This window comes from Lagenorhynchus albirostris, chromosome 2, assembly GCF_949774975.1.
Source record: "Lagenorhynchus albirostris chromosome 2, mLagAlb1.1, whole genome shotgun sequence".
Taxonomy (NCBI): Eukaryota; Metazoa; Chordata; class Mammalia; order Artiodactyla; family Delphinidae; genus Lagenorhynchus; species Lagenorhynchus albirostris.
In genome coordinates this window covers 16289987-16305461 of record NC_083096.1, presented here as the reverse complement: position 1 = coordinate 16305461, position 15475 = coordinate 16289987, and positions in this window count along the sequence as shown.

Genomic DNA, 15475 nt, shown 5'->3' with positions numbered 1-15475 from the left:
TATTTTTTTCAATTTTTTCTTCATGGCCGTTGCTTTTTGTATTCTGTTTAAGAGGTCTTTGCCTATCCTCAGGTCCTGCAAACATTTTCTATGTTAAATTCTAGATTTATTGTTTTGCCTTTTACATTTAGGAAATCCATCTGGAGTTAATTTTGTGTTTTCTTTGAGGTGGACAGTCAAGATTTTTTTCTATATGATTATCCATCTGACTGTCCTTTCCCCACTGCACAGAATGTTACCTGTCCTTCTACATGTAAATCTGTTCCTGGGCTTTACTGTGTTCCTTTTTCCAGTTTGTTCTTATAGAAATACCACACTGTCTTAATTTCTACAGATTTATAAACCTTTTGGTGATGTAAGTTCTCCAATTACATTCTCTTTTTTCAAGATTGTTATGACTAATATTGATCCTTTGCATTATCTTATAAATTTTAGAATCTGTTATTCATTTCCACACTACTAGCTGGCTTTAAAAACCTAGTGATTTGTTCTCTTATACTCCTGGAGGTTAGAGGTCCAAAATCTACATGTCAGCAGGGCCGTGCTCCCTCTGAAGGCTCCAGGGAAAAATACATCCTTATTGTTGAACTGTTGTAAGACTTCTCATAAATTCTGGATACCAGTAATTTCTTAAATCGAGGACTAATATAAAATCTGGATTCAAGTCTTTTGTCAGAATATTTTCTTCCAGTTAGAGGCTTTCCTTTTTATAATGGTGTAGTTGAACAGCAGATGTTTTTTATTTTGATGAAATCTGTTCTATTCTTTTTTTCTTTTGTTTCTGTTTTTGTATCCTAGTGAAGAATTTGCCCTACTGCAAGGTTAAAAAAAAACCCTTTTCTCCTATGTTTTCTTCTAGACATTTTATGTCTAGGTATATGATCCATTTCAAGTGAATTTCAGTGTATGGTGAAGTACGGATTGATGTCAATTTTTTTCACATGGACGGGCAGCACCATTTTTTGAAAAGACTATTCATTTCCCATTGAATTATCTTGGAACCTTTGTTACACATCAATTACCTGTATATGTGTGGACCTATTTCTGGACTCTATTTTTTTTCACCCAACCTTACCTGAATACCACACTGTCATAATTACCTCAGCTTTATAGTAAGTCTTGAAATCAGAGTAGAGCTGTTCCTCCAGGTTGCTCTTTTATTTTCAAAATTGCCATAGCTATTTTAGGTCCTTTTCATTTTCATCATAAATTTTAGACTTAGCTTGTCAATTTCTATAAAGTCCTGCTGAGATTTTGATTGAGATTGCCTTAGATCTATAGATTAATTTAGGGACTATTCTTCACACTATTGAATCTTCCAATCAATTCACATAGGAAGTCTCTCCAATTACTTAGATCGTTTTAAACTTAGCACTAATCTGAGAGAATTTTCAGTGTATAAATCTTATACATAATTTATTAAATTCATCTGTATATATTTCATGTTTTGATGTCACTCTAAAACTGATTTTTATTTATTGATCTTACATTCTGCAACTTTGCTAAGTTTGCTCATTAGTTCTAGGATCTGTTTTGTATGTTCCTTATGACTTTCTATTTACATGATCATGTCATCAATGAGTAAAGACTGTTTTCACTTCCTTTTCCAGATCACATGCTTTAAAAAAAATCTTTCTCAAAAAAAAAAAAAAAATCTTTCTCTTGCTTGATTACACTGGCTAGGACTTCCAGTGCAATGTTAAATAGAAGTAGTAAAATGCAACATCCTTGCTTTCTTCCTAATACGGAAAAAGCATTCAGTCTTTTACCATTAAATATGATGCTAGCTATACAGTTTTCGTAGATACTGTTTATCAAGTTGAGAGAGTTCCTTTTATAACTAGTGTGATGATAATTTTTATCATAAAGTGGTGATAAATTTTATCGAAGTTCTTTCTGTATTTATTGAGATAATTATGGTTTCACATTTATCTATTTATATGGTGAGTTACATTGACAGATTTTTAAATATTGAACAAAGCTTGCATTCCTGGGATAAATTCCACTCAGTCATGATGTATTATTGTTATCAGTCAGGGTTTGATCAGAGGAAAAGAAACCCTCTAAATCATCTAGAATATGGGATTTATTATAGGAATTTGACCTTATGTCATTATGGGGGCCAGTTAAATATTTTATGTATGAGAATATTACTCAGCCATAAAAAAGAATGAAATAATGCTATTTGCAGCAACATGGATGGGCCTAGAGATTATCATACTAAGTGAAGTAAGTCAGACAAAGACAAATATATGATATCACATATGTGGAATCTTTAAAAATGATACAAATGAACTTATTTACAAAACAGAAACAGACTCACAGACTTTAAAAACAAACATCATGGGCTTCCCTGGTGGCTCAGTGGTTGAGAGTCCACCTGACGATGCAGGGGACACGGATTCCTGCCCCATTCCGGGAAGATCCCACGTGCCACGGAGCGGCTGGGCCCGTGAGCCATGGCCGCTGAGCCTGCGCATCCGGAGCCTGTGCTCCGCAACGGGAGAGGCCACAGTGAGAGGCCTGCATACCGTAAAAACAAACAAACAAACAAACATCATTACCAAAGGGGAAAGGTGAAGGAGAGGGATAAATTAGGAGTTTGGGGGTTACCCTAGATACACTACTATATATAAAATAGATAATCAACAAGAACCTACTGTATAGCACAGGGAACTCTACTCAATCCTCTGTAATGACCTATATGGGAAAAGAATCTGAAAAGAATGGATATAGGTACATGTATAACTGAATCACTTTGCTGTACACCCAAAACTAACACAAGATTGTAAATCAACTATACTCCAACATAAAATAAAAATTAAATGTAAAATAAGATAACATTAAAAAATATGTTATATATGGCTATTACTCCTATTTTTAAAGGTGCGGAAACTGACCCAAGTGTTGGAGAACCTGAAGAAAGAAATTCAGTACCAGTTGGAAGAGTCATGGGTTTGTCCACTACCCCAGGAGCTGTGCATGCAGACCATAGTTGGAAAGAACCTGAAGAAAGAAACCTGGAGGGACCTGGGGAAGCTTCAGGCTCAGCTGCTGCTTCTGGAGCTGCATATTCTGGCCCTGGACTCAGAAATGTTATAAGAGGTGATCTAGCGGGGGCTAAGGGAGCTGAGGTCCCAGTAAGGTGAGCTAGCAGATCAGCTATAATACGTGTGCACTGCAGTGGTGCCGAGTGTGCTCATATCGACCTTTCACGCGTAAAAGCGAAAAGGTCGCAGCCCCACTTCCCTTCCAAATCTCATGGAAAATGTCTCTTCAAGGCAATGCTAACTTAAAATTATGGTAGGGTAAGAATTCTGGAAAATGTAGTTCCAACTTAACTAAGTTGATGTCATGCAAATCCACCACACCCATCCCTTTTACATATTGTTTGATTTGATTTAATAATATTTTGTTAAGAATTTTTGTGTCTATACTCATGAGTGATTTGGTCTATAGGTTTCTTTCTTTTTTTTTTTTTTGTTCCTGGTAGTATCTTTATCTGGTTTTGGTTTCAAAATAAAACTGTCTGAAAAAAATGGCTTAGAAAGAGTTCCTCCTGTATTTTTTGAATAGTGTATATATTGATGGATTTAAGACAACACTAGTTATTTATTTTTTTGCTCAAATCATGCTCCTCTGTCCCTTTGACACACCCCCATCACTGTGAAATTGGTTTATTTGTTTCAAACACCGCCTTATTTTCTGGCACTACAACATGCTCCAGGCTCATCCTGGTATATCTCTGCTCCAGTCCTAGAATCAGCCATTTCACCAAAGGAAACCTGGTTCCTTTCATTGGAGAGTGGTATTAGAAATCAAGATCTGGACACTAAGTATGCTTTTCGCTATGGCAACATCATTGCTTCTAAGCCCTCTCAGCTGACAGAGCAAGCGAACTAGTGTGTGTATATTGACCTATGTATACATACCTATGAGTATTTCTCATGAAATACATACCTATGAGTATTTCTATATGTAAAGATTTGTATCTATATTAAGCTAAAATAGTTCTTGCTGATATCTCTAACTCTATTCCATTACCACATGGATTATTCTAGACTCCTCTTCCTACTGTTCTGTAAACTCCCACTCCAACAGTAAGGTATAACTTTATCAACTAGGGTAGAGTCCTTCTGTACAATTTCTTTTTAGTTTTTTTTTTAATTAATTAATTAATTTCTTTTTGGCTGTGTTGGGCCTTCGTTGCTGCAGGCAGGCTTTCTCTAGTTGCGGCAAGTGGGGGATACTCTTCGTTGCGGTGCACAGGCTTCTCATTGCAGTGGCTTCTCTTGTTACGGAGCACGGGCTCTAGGTGCGTGGGCTTCAGTAGTTGTGGCACGCAGGCTCAGTAGTTGTGGCTTGCAGGCTCTAGAGCGCAGGCTCAGTAGTTGTGGCTCGCGGGCTTAGTTGCTCCACGGCATGCGGGATCTTCCCAGACCAGGGCTCAAACCCGTGTCCCCCCGCATTGGCAGGTAGACTCTTAACCACTGTGCCACCAGGGAAGTCCCTGATTTTAGTTTTAAAAACTATGCTTATGTCTAAAGTTACTGAGGTCAGCACATTTCCTTCTACCCTTTTCAGTGAGATTGTTTCATACGTTTGTAATACGGCTGGCTTTGTTATTCTCCATTCTATCCTGGTATTCTCCCAGCCTAAGTGGTTTAAAATTTTTTTTCTATGTTATGTTCACGCTTTGAGCTGTAAAGTTCAGTGGCTTTTGAAAATTGCATAACATCATGTATCCACAATTATAGTGTTATACAGAATAGTTTTACCATTCTAAAAAACTTCCCTATGCTTTATCTATCCCACCCTCCCTCCTCTACTGCCAAATCCCTGGCAACCAATGATCTTTTCATTGTCTCCATAGCTTTGACTTTTCGGAATATAATCAGAATCATAGTATTCAGACTTTTGAGATTGGCTTCTTTAACTGAGAAATATGCATTTAAAATTCATCCATGTCTTTTCATAACTTGATAGCTAGAAATCAGGTCATGTAACTCCTCCAAATTTGTTCTTCAATGTTGTATTGGCTATTCTAGGACTTCTGCCTTTATGTATAAACTTTATAATCATTTTTTTTGGTATTTACAAAATAGCTTGCTGGATTTTGATGGGTGTTGCATTGAATCTAGAGGTCAAGTGGGGCAGAAATGACATCATGACAATATTAAGTCTACCAATCCATGAATCCACAGAATATCCCTTCATTTATTTATATTTTCTTTGAGTTCTTTAATCAAAGTTTGTTATTTTCTGCATGTATATCCTGAAAATATTTTGTTAGACTTACCTAACAAAATACTTACCTACGTATTAAATACTTATTTTTTTGGTGCTATTTTAAATGGCATTTTTAAAAATTTCAAATTCCAATTGTTTATTGCTGGCATAAATTTTCATTTTTGAGATATTTTCATTGAATATAAACTTCTAGGTTGACAGTTGTAGGGTCTTTTTTTTTTCTTCTTCAGAATATGGCTGCATAGTTTGAGATAAGAGGTTCACTGTCATTCCTATTTTAGTTATTCTATATGTAATGGGTCTTTTTTCTGAGTGTGTTAATATTTGCTCTTTATTGTGAATTTTTAGCAATTTGCTTATGATTTATCTTGGAATAATTTCTTTGTATTTAACCCATTTGGGATTTATTGCGGTTCTTGAATCAGTAAATTTATATAGTTCTTGTCAAATTTGGAAGGTTTTAACCATATGTCTTTACCTATTTTTCTCTCCATCCTTCTTTTCTGGGATTCTAATTATACATATATTAATCCATTTTATATTGTTCTATAAGCCACTGAAACTTCGCTCATTTTTTCAGACGTTTTTCTTTTGCACTTCAGTTTGGATAACCTCTATTGTTATGTGCACAAATCTACCGGTCTTTTCTTCTGCAGAATCTAATCTACTATGAATCCCATATAGTAAATTTCTCATTTAGGATATTGTATTTTTCATCTCTAGAAGTTCTATTTTTTTCCTTTATATATCCCTTAATTCTCTCCTCTTTATGTTAATGCTCTCTTTTAAATCCTTAAGCACATTTATAATAGATGCTTAAAATCCTTGTCTGTTCATTCCATCATCTCTGTCATTTCTGAGTCAGTTTCTGTTGAGTGATTTTTCTTCTGGTTATGGGTAGCATTTTCCTGCTTCTTTTGTGCATCTAATAATTTTTTTTATTGGATGCTGAGGATTGTGAGTTTTACACTGTTAAGTGCTGGATTTTATTGTATCTATTTAAGGTATGTTGGACTTTGTTGTGGCTAGAAGTTAAATGAACTGAGCATCAGTTTGATTTTTTCAAGGGTTACCTTTCAGACTTTTTAAGGTAGTTCTAGAGCAGGGTCTTTGAACTTTTCCTATGAAGACTAGGTGGTAAGTATTTTAACCGTTTCAGATCACATCCAATCGATGGTATGTATTCTATATCCTCCTCTCTTCTTTCTTCTTCTCCTCGTTCTTCACCTTCTTTATCTTAAAACCTTTTAAGAACAAAAAAAGCACTCTTAGCTGGGGGCCCATACAATAAAAGGCTGTGGACTGGACTGGATTTGGCTCTTGGACCATTCTCTGTCAATCTCCAATCTAGAGTATCCTTCATTCTAGGACTGGTTTAGCATCACTACTAAAGTGTAACCTCTTTGGAGTCTCCAGTGAAGGTGTCTCTCAGCCCTGCATGAGTTCTAAGAACTTCAGCATACAATTCTTGAATTGTTTGCCTGACCTCATGGACTTTTACTTTATACATGTATAGTTTAGTATTCAACAACAGACTCACCACAAATATCTTCTGAAGCTGTTTCTCCACACAGCTCTCTCCTCTCTAACCACCTAAATCTTCTGAAACTCGGATCTGTGTCTTCTCAACCGAGTGAGTTGCCAAGCTCTCTCTGGGATCTCCTCACTGCTGCATGGTCTGGAAGTTCCTCCAGACAGAAAATCAGGGCAGTCATATGGCTGTTTCCCTTCTCTAATGAACCACAGTTCTGCACTCTCCCAATATATTGCTTTATATATTCTCCCCCTTTCACCCACCCCACACACAGACTTTTCTTGTTGTTTCACTAGAAACAACTAGTGGGAGGGTATGTTTGGTCCCAGTTAGTCCAACACGTCATGAAATGGAGCTTTTCCACAAGAAGTTTAAAGCATGTCTATTTTTCCTGAAAATTATATTAAATTAAATTTCCTGAAAATTTATAGTTGTGATTATTGCTATTTAAGAGTCTCTGAGATTTTTCTTTCTTCTCTACTCTTTCTGCTGTCATACAAGAACAAGTTAGTACAACCTCATCATTAGATTACTGCAACAGCTAGATTCTAAATCTGTGCATCCAATGATTGCATCATATATTTGTAATCTTGAGCAGATCCTTGCCGCCTCTTCTCTCAGGGAAGTCTGGACTTTTATTTTTGATATATACTTTTTTCCCATATTTTTGGACAGCAAACACCTGAAATTTGAAAAGAAGAAATGAGGTTAAATTGAAAAAAAAAAAAAAAGAACAGGTGAGGTACTATGACAACAATATTTATAATTAAAATGAGAAGGAATATTTGTTGAACCAGGCACTATGCTACGTATGTTATATACCTTATCTCATTTAATCTCCACAATGTTTTTATGGTATAAAATATATTTTAGCTTCCACTTTATAGATGAGGAGATTATGAGACTATTGTAGTCAGTCTCCCTTAAGTAGCATGAGTTTGGTTGATTACAACTTCACAACTTTTGATTTCATTAACCAAGGCACTAGAGTCCAACATAAGTCACCTATTATGATTCTGCAGACAGTATTGCGTGATGGGCAACAGCATTAGCTAAATCCTAGCTCCATCCTTTACTACACACATGACCCCTGTAACTTATCCTCCCAATACTCCAGTTTCCAAAGCAAGCGAAAAGATGTAAGTGTTCTTCTCAGTGCTTATGTGTTCATATTGGCAAATTCATATTCTTACCCGGAAGTTCCAATGACAGGAATGGCAGTTCTGAGAGGATGTAGAATTATATAAAGCTCTGGCAAAATGGCATGAAATCATTCTGGGAAACCAGCCTAGCTTGCCTAATGACTTATCCTCTTGGGAATCTAGCCTCCTGCTCTCAATGTCTTTCCAATTGAAAATAAAACAAATTTAGTAAATTCCACCTTGTTCCCTGTGGATTGTTTATCATGAAATACCTTCCAGTTCAGCCTGATTGCCAGTCTTGAAGGAGAGCTGTGCTCTGAAAATCAGAAGCTGTGTAAGGACTGAGGTCCTGCACTATGGGTGGAGGAAAGAAAAAGCCATCGACACGATGCCTATCTACCCTCCAGCTTGCTTAAAGTCACTGCCTTAAATGCTCAGCATCTGGGAATACAATAATTCTGCCTACTCTAGCTTTAAAGGTGAATTTTGTAATTTTTGAAAAGGTCCTTAGAATCACATTGCAGAATTAAAGGGTGTATTATAATTATCAATATCAATAGTAATAAAAGTTTATTAAAGGTCATTAAAATGAAAGGGGATGGCTCTAGATCCCATCAATCTGAATTGACTCCCTCCTCTTGTGTTAATTAGAAAACTCAGATAATGGTTCTACGGGGGAGTACAGGGAAAATTTAATTACGAAAGTTTAATGGGCCACTATCTACTTCCTGCCAGATTAAAAACTGATGATTTACATAATTTTAGATACTACCACAGGCTTTTCTAACAAAACATGTTGCAGAGTAATGTAAAAGTTTACTGAGAGCTTTCTGTTCACTTTAAAACAATGCTAGCAAACACATTTGCATGCTCCTTAAAAAAAAAAGCCACAGTTAAAAGTATATATTCTGCATTTACCAATGCTTACAAACTTAAGTAACAATCAGAAAATGCAGATTTTTACGAATATCAGTTAAAAATAAAATTATATCTCTTATCCTCATGGAGAAAAGAGTACATATTGGGAGAAGTAGATTGTAAGCCACCGAGGAAAGAAGAGGTCTTATTATTTCTGACACGTTTGTCACTGAGAACTCTCTTCCTTGAGTCTTAGTCATTCATTCATTTCCCTTGATCCAGGGCTGCTTGTTACCAACACAAAGTGATAGGATGGTGGAAAGCATGGAATGTAAAGTGTGTGGATGCAGAGAAAAGAAATGGATTGCATAGAAGAGGAGATGATAAAAAGAAATAAGCAACCACTCATTCTTACTCTGACTTACTTTCTAAATGGTGTAGCATGGGTCTCTGAGGAGTTAGCTTTTCAATGTGGCTTGAAAACTATAGACTACCCAGAACCCTTACATGAAACATACAGCTGATGATGAGTTTCATGATGAATTTAGGATTGTTAGCAAGCCCTTTAGATCTGCATTGCTCAGTACAGTCGCCATTAGCCACATGCAGCTCTTGAGCACTTGAAACATTGCTAATCCAAATTGAGATGCGCTGCAAGTGTCATATACACACCAGATTTTGAGGACTTAGTGATTTTGAAAGGTTGTAGAACATCTCATTAATTATTTTTATGTTGCTTACATGTTGAGATGACTGGATTAAATAAGATATATTATTTAAATTAATTTTACATTTCTTTTTATTAAAAAAAATGTGCCTAGTAGGAAATTTAAAATTGAATATGTGGCTTGCATGATATTTCCTCTGGACAGTGCTCCAGATACCTGACAGTGACACTTAGGGAGGTCATGGATTCCAGCATGGAACTTTATGGTTTGGAGGATAATTTTAGGGACCACTAAGGTTCACCTTTGAGAAAGGGGAGAGTGAGGTCCAACTCAGGAAAAGCAAAAGAGGGTAGAAAAGTGTGATACCATGAGGCTTAGGCTAGCCCACAGCTACAGGGATGGAAACAGGTTTCTGGGAAGACACAGTAGCAACACATCATACACAGCTTTAACTTACATTGGAGGGAGAGAAAGAGAGAAAGACATAGACTGAACTGGAGAGGGTGTACAATTTATGTAGAACAGGTGATTCTCCATGTGTCTTCCTTTCCATTCTTTGACCACATGCTCTAGAGTGAGTGACCGTGAAAGAGACACAGGAATCTTGTGTTTCTTCAGTCTCAGGTCCTTTGAGCTTCCCATAGTAAGAGAATTTCTCACATTGCATGTTATTCTAGAGCTTAAAGAACTCTAACCTGAACTAATATATTCAAATTGTGCCGTACACTAAAAAATACCAATTATTCCAACACTGGAGAAGATAGTTGCGGTGTGTTGAACTTATAGAGAGACTATCCATCTGCATATAATATTTTGGGTGCTGTAGAAGGTGTTTTTCAAGAGTAATTATGCTTATATTAGTTCCACCATGTATAATGACTTCCCTGTATGAAACAAGGTTCTCAAACTAAAGAAAAACCTGGAAAGTTGGTTATTTGAAAAAAAGTTACTATATTCTGAAACAGTGTCTACATAAATTAAATAGTTCAATGTAAAATATAAAACTACTAACCCCCCTCCAATAGAAGAACACTGTTGAATATTTAACTGGGCTTGAATTGAAGAAGACTATTCTGAATGCATGAAAGCAATAAAAAAGGCTCAAATAAAAGTATGAATAGATTTGACCAAATAAAAATATAGAGCTTTTGCATATCAAATAACTACAAATAAAAGTCAAACAACCAAAATGGGAAAATTACTTATTATAAGTATAACTGAGTATAACTGAGAAGGAGGCAATATCTTTAAAATCTAAAAAGCTGTTACAAATTAATTTTAAAAAACCTATTAATTCCATTTAGAAAATGAGGGAAAGGGTATAAACTGATAATCCATAGAAGCAGAAGTACAGCAGCCAATAAGCATTTTGAAATTCAATTTTATTTGTACTCAAATAAATGCCAATTAAAAACAAGAAAATACTGTTATTTGTAATAAGAGTTTATAACTAGATGTTTAACAAAATGGTAATGCTTAAGTAAATGATTATACACTGAAGTTATGTAATTCTTTAAAGTTACATTTTCAAATTATTTTTGAGACAGGAAAAATGTTGTAAATGAAAAACAGACTTCTAAATTATATATATTATTTTATTTTTATTTTTTTTTAACATCTTTATTGGAGTATAATTGCTTTACAATGGTATGTTAGCTTCAGCTTCACAACAAAATGAATCAGTTATATACATACATATATTCCCATATCTCTTCCCGCTTGCGTCTCCCTCCCTCCCACCCTCCCTATCCCACCCCTCCAGGCGGTCACAAAGCACCGAGCTGATCTCCCTGTGCTATGCGGCTGCTTCCCACTAGCTATTTACCTTACGTTTGGTAGTGTATATATGTCCATGCCTCTTTATCGCTTTGTCACCGTTTACCCTTCCCCCTCCCCATAACCTCAAGTCCATTCTCTAGTAAGTCTGTGTCTTTATTCCTGTTTCACCCCTAGGTTTTTCATGACATTTTTTTTTTTAATTCCATATATATGTGTTAGCATACGGTATTTGTCTCTCTCTTTCTGACTTACTTCACTCTGTATGACAGACTCTAGGTCTATCCACCTCATTACAAATAGCTCAATTTCGTCTCTTTTTATGGCTGAGTAATATTCCATTGTATATATGTGCCACATCTTCTTTATCCATTCATTCGATGATGGACACTTAGGTTGTTTCCATCTCCGGGCTATTGTAAATAGAGCTGCAATGAACATTTTGGTACATGACACTTTTTGAATTATGGTTTTCTTAGGGTATATGCCCAGTAGTGGGATTGCTGGGTCATATGGTAGTTCTATTTGTAGCTTTTTAAGGAACCTCCATACTGTTCTTCACAGTGGCTGTATCAATTTACATTCCCACCAACAGTGTAAGAGGGTTCCCTTTTCTCCACACCCTCTCCAGCATTTATTGTTTCTAGATTTTTTGATGATGGCCATTCTGACTGGTGTGAGATGGTATCTCATTGTAGTTTTGATTTGCATTTCTCTCATGATTAGTGATGTTGAGCATTCTTTCATGTGTTTGTTGGCACTCTGTATATCTTCTTTGGAGAAATGTCTATTTAGGTCTTCTGCCCATTTTTGGATTGGGTTGTTTGTTTTTTTGTTATTAAGCTGCATGAGCTGCTTATAAATTTTGGAGATCAATCCTTTGTCAGTTGCTTCATTTGCAAATATTTTCTCCCATTCTGAGGGTTGTCTATTGGTCTTCTTTATGGTTTCCTTTGCTGCGCAAAAGCTTTTAAGTTTCATTAGGTCCCATTTGTTTACTCTTGTTTTTATTTCCATTTCTCTAGGAGGTGGGTCAAAAAGGACCTTGCTGTGATTTATGTCATAGAGTGTTCTGCCTATGTTTTCCTCTAAGAGTTTGATAGTTTCTGGCCTTACATTTAGGTCTTTAATCCATTTTGAGCTTATTTTTGTGTATGGTGTTAGGGAGTGATCTAATTTCATACCTTTACATGTAGCTGTCCAGTTTTCCCAGCACCACTTATTGAATAGGCTGTCCTTTCTCCACTGTACATTTCTGCCTCCTTTGTCAAAGATAAGGTGACCATATGTGCGTGGGTTTATCTCTGGGCTTTCTATCCTGTTCCATTGATCTATCTTTCTGTTTTTGTGCCAGTACCATACCGTCTTGATAACTGTAGCTTTGTAGTATAGTCTGAAGTCTGGGAGCCTGATTCCTCCAGTTCCTTCTTTCGTTCTCAAAATTGCTTTGGCTATTCGGGGTCTTTTGTGTTTCCATACAAATTGCAAAATTTTTTGTTCTAGTTCTGTGAAAAATGCCAGTGGTAGTTTGATAGGGATTGCATTGAATCTATAGATTGCTTTCGGTAGTAGAGTCATTTTCACAATGTTGATTCTTCCAATCCAAGAACATGGTATATCTCTCCATCTATTTGTATCGTCTTTAATTTCTTTCATCAGTGTCTTATAATTTTCTGCATACAGATCTTTTGTCTCCTTAGGTAGGTTTATTCCTAGATATTTTATTCTTTTCGTTGCAATGGTAAATGGGAGTGTTTTCTTGATTTCACTTTCAGATTTTTCATCATTAGTATATAGGAATGCCAGAGATTTCTGTGCATTAATTTTGTATCCTGCCACTTTACCAAATTCATTGATTAGCTCTAGTAGTTTTCTGGTAGCATCTTTAGGGTTCTCTATGTATAGGATCATGTCATCTGCAAACAGTGACAGCTTTACTTCTTCTTTTCCGATTTGGATTCCTTTCATTTCCTTTTCTTCTCTGATTGCTGTGGCTAAAACTTCCAAAACTATGTTGAATAAGAGTGGTGAGAGTGGGCACCCTTGTCTTGTTCCTGATCTTAGTGGAAATGCTTTCAGTTTTTCACCATTGAGGATGATGTTTGCTGTGGGCTTGTCATATATGGCCTTTATTATGTTGAGGAAAGTTCCCTCTATGCCTACTTTCTGCAGGGTTTTTATCATAAATGGGTGTTGAATTTTGTCAAAAGCTTTCTCTGCATCTATTGAGATGATCATATGGTTTTTCTCCTTCAGTTTGTTAATATGGTTTATCACATTGATAGATTTGCGTATATTGAAGAATCCTTGCATTCCTGGAATAAACCCCACTTGATCATGGTGTATGATCCTTTTAATGTGCTGTTGGATTCTGTTTGCTAGTATTTTGTTGAGGATTTTTGCATCTATGTTCATCAGTGATATTGGCCTGTAGTTTTCTTTCTTTGTGACATCCTTGCCTGGTTTTGGTATCAAGGTGATGGTGGCCTCGTAGAAGGAGTTTGGGAGTGTTCCTCCCTCTGCTGTATTTTGGAAGAGTTTGAGAAGGATAGGTGTTAGCTCTTCTCTAAATGTTTGATAGAATTTGCCTGTGAAGCCATCTGGTCCTGGGCTTTTCTTTGTTGGAAGATTTTTAATCACAGTTTCAATTTCAGTGCTTGTGATTGGTCTGTTCATATTTTCTATTTCTTCCTGATTCAGTCTCGGCAGGTTGTGCATTTCCAAGAATTTGTCCATTTCTTCCAGATTGTCCATTTTATTGGCATAGAGTTGCTTGTAGTAATCTCTCATGATCTATTTCTGCAGTGTCAGTTGTTACCTCTCCTTTTTCATTTCTAATTCTATTGATTTGAGTCTTCTCCCTTTTTTTCTTGATGAGTCTGGCTAGTGGTTTATCTATTTTGTTTATCTTCTCAAAGAACCAGCTTTTAGTTTTATTGATCTTTGCTATTGTTTCCTTCATTTCTTTTTCATTTATTTCTGATCTGATTTTTATGATTTCTTTCCTTCTGCTAGCTTTGGGGTTTTTTTGTTCTTCTTTCTCTAATTGCTTGAGGTGCAAGGTTAGGTTGTTTATTCGAGATGTTTCCTGCTTCTTAAGGTGGGCTTGTATTGCTATAAACTTCCCCCTTAGAACTGCTTTTGCTGCATCCCACAGGTTTTGGGTCATTGTGTCTCCATTGTCGTTTGTTTCTAGGTATTTTTGATTTCCTCTTTGATTTCTTCAGTGATCACTTCATTATTAAGTAGTGTATTGTTTAGCCTCCATGTGTTTGTATTTTTTACAGATCTTTTCCTGTAATTGATGTCTAGTCTCATGGCGTTGTGGTCAGAAAAGATACTTGATACAATTTCAATTTTCTTAAATTTACCAAGGCTTGATTTGTGACCCAAGATATGATCTATCCTGGAGAATGTTCCATGAGCACTTGAGAAAAATGTGTATTCTGTTGTTTTTGGATGGAATGTCCTATAAATATCAATTAACTCCATCTCGTTTAATGTATCATTTAAAGCTTGTGTTTCCTTATTTATTTTCATTTTGGATGATCTGTCCATTGGTGAAAGTGGGGTGTTAAAGTTCCCTACTATGAATGTGTTACTGTCGATTTCCCCTTTTATGGTTGTCAGTATTTGCCTTATGTATTGAGGTGCACCTAAGTTGGGTGCATAAATATTTACAATTGTTATATCTTCCTCTTGGATCGATCCCTTGATCATTATGTAGTGTCCTTCTTTGTCTCTTCTAATAGTCTTTGTTTTAAAGTCTATTTTGTCTGATATGAGAATTGCTACTCCAGCTTTCTTTTGGTTTCCATTTGCATGAAATACCTTTTTCCATCCCCTTACTTTCAGTCTGTATGTGTCTCTAGGTCTGAAGTGGGTCTCTTGTAGACAGCAAATATATGGGTCTTGTTTTTGTATCCATTCAGCCAATCTGTGTCTTTTGGTGGGAGCATTTAGTCCATTTACATTTAAGGTAATTATCGATATGTGTGTTCCTATTCCCATTTTCTTAATTGTTTTGGGTTCATTATTGTAGGTCCTTTCCTTCTTTTGTGTTTCTTGCCTAGAGAAGTTCCTTTAGCAGTTGTTGTAGAGCTGGTTTGGTGGTGCTGAACTCTCTCAGCTTTTGCTTGTCTGTAAAGGTTTTAATTTCTCCATCAAATCTGAATGAGATCCTTGCTGGGTAAAGTAATCTTGGTTGCAGGTTTTTCTCCTTCAACACTTTCAATATGTCCTGCCAC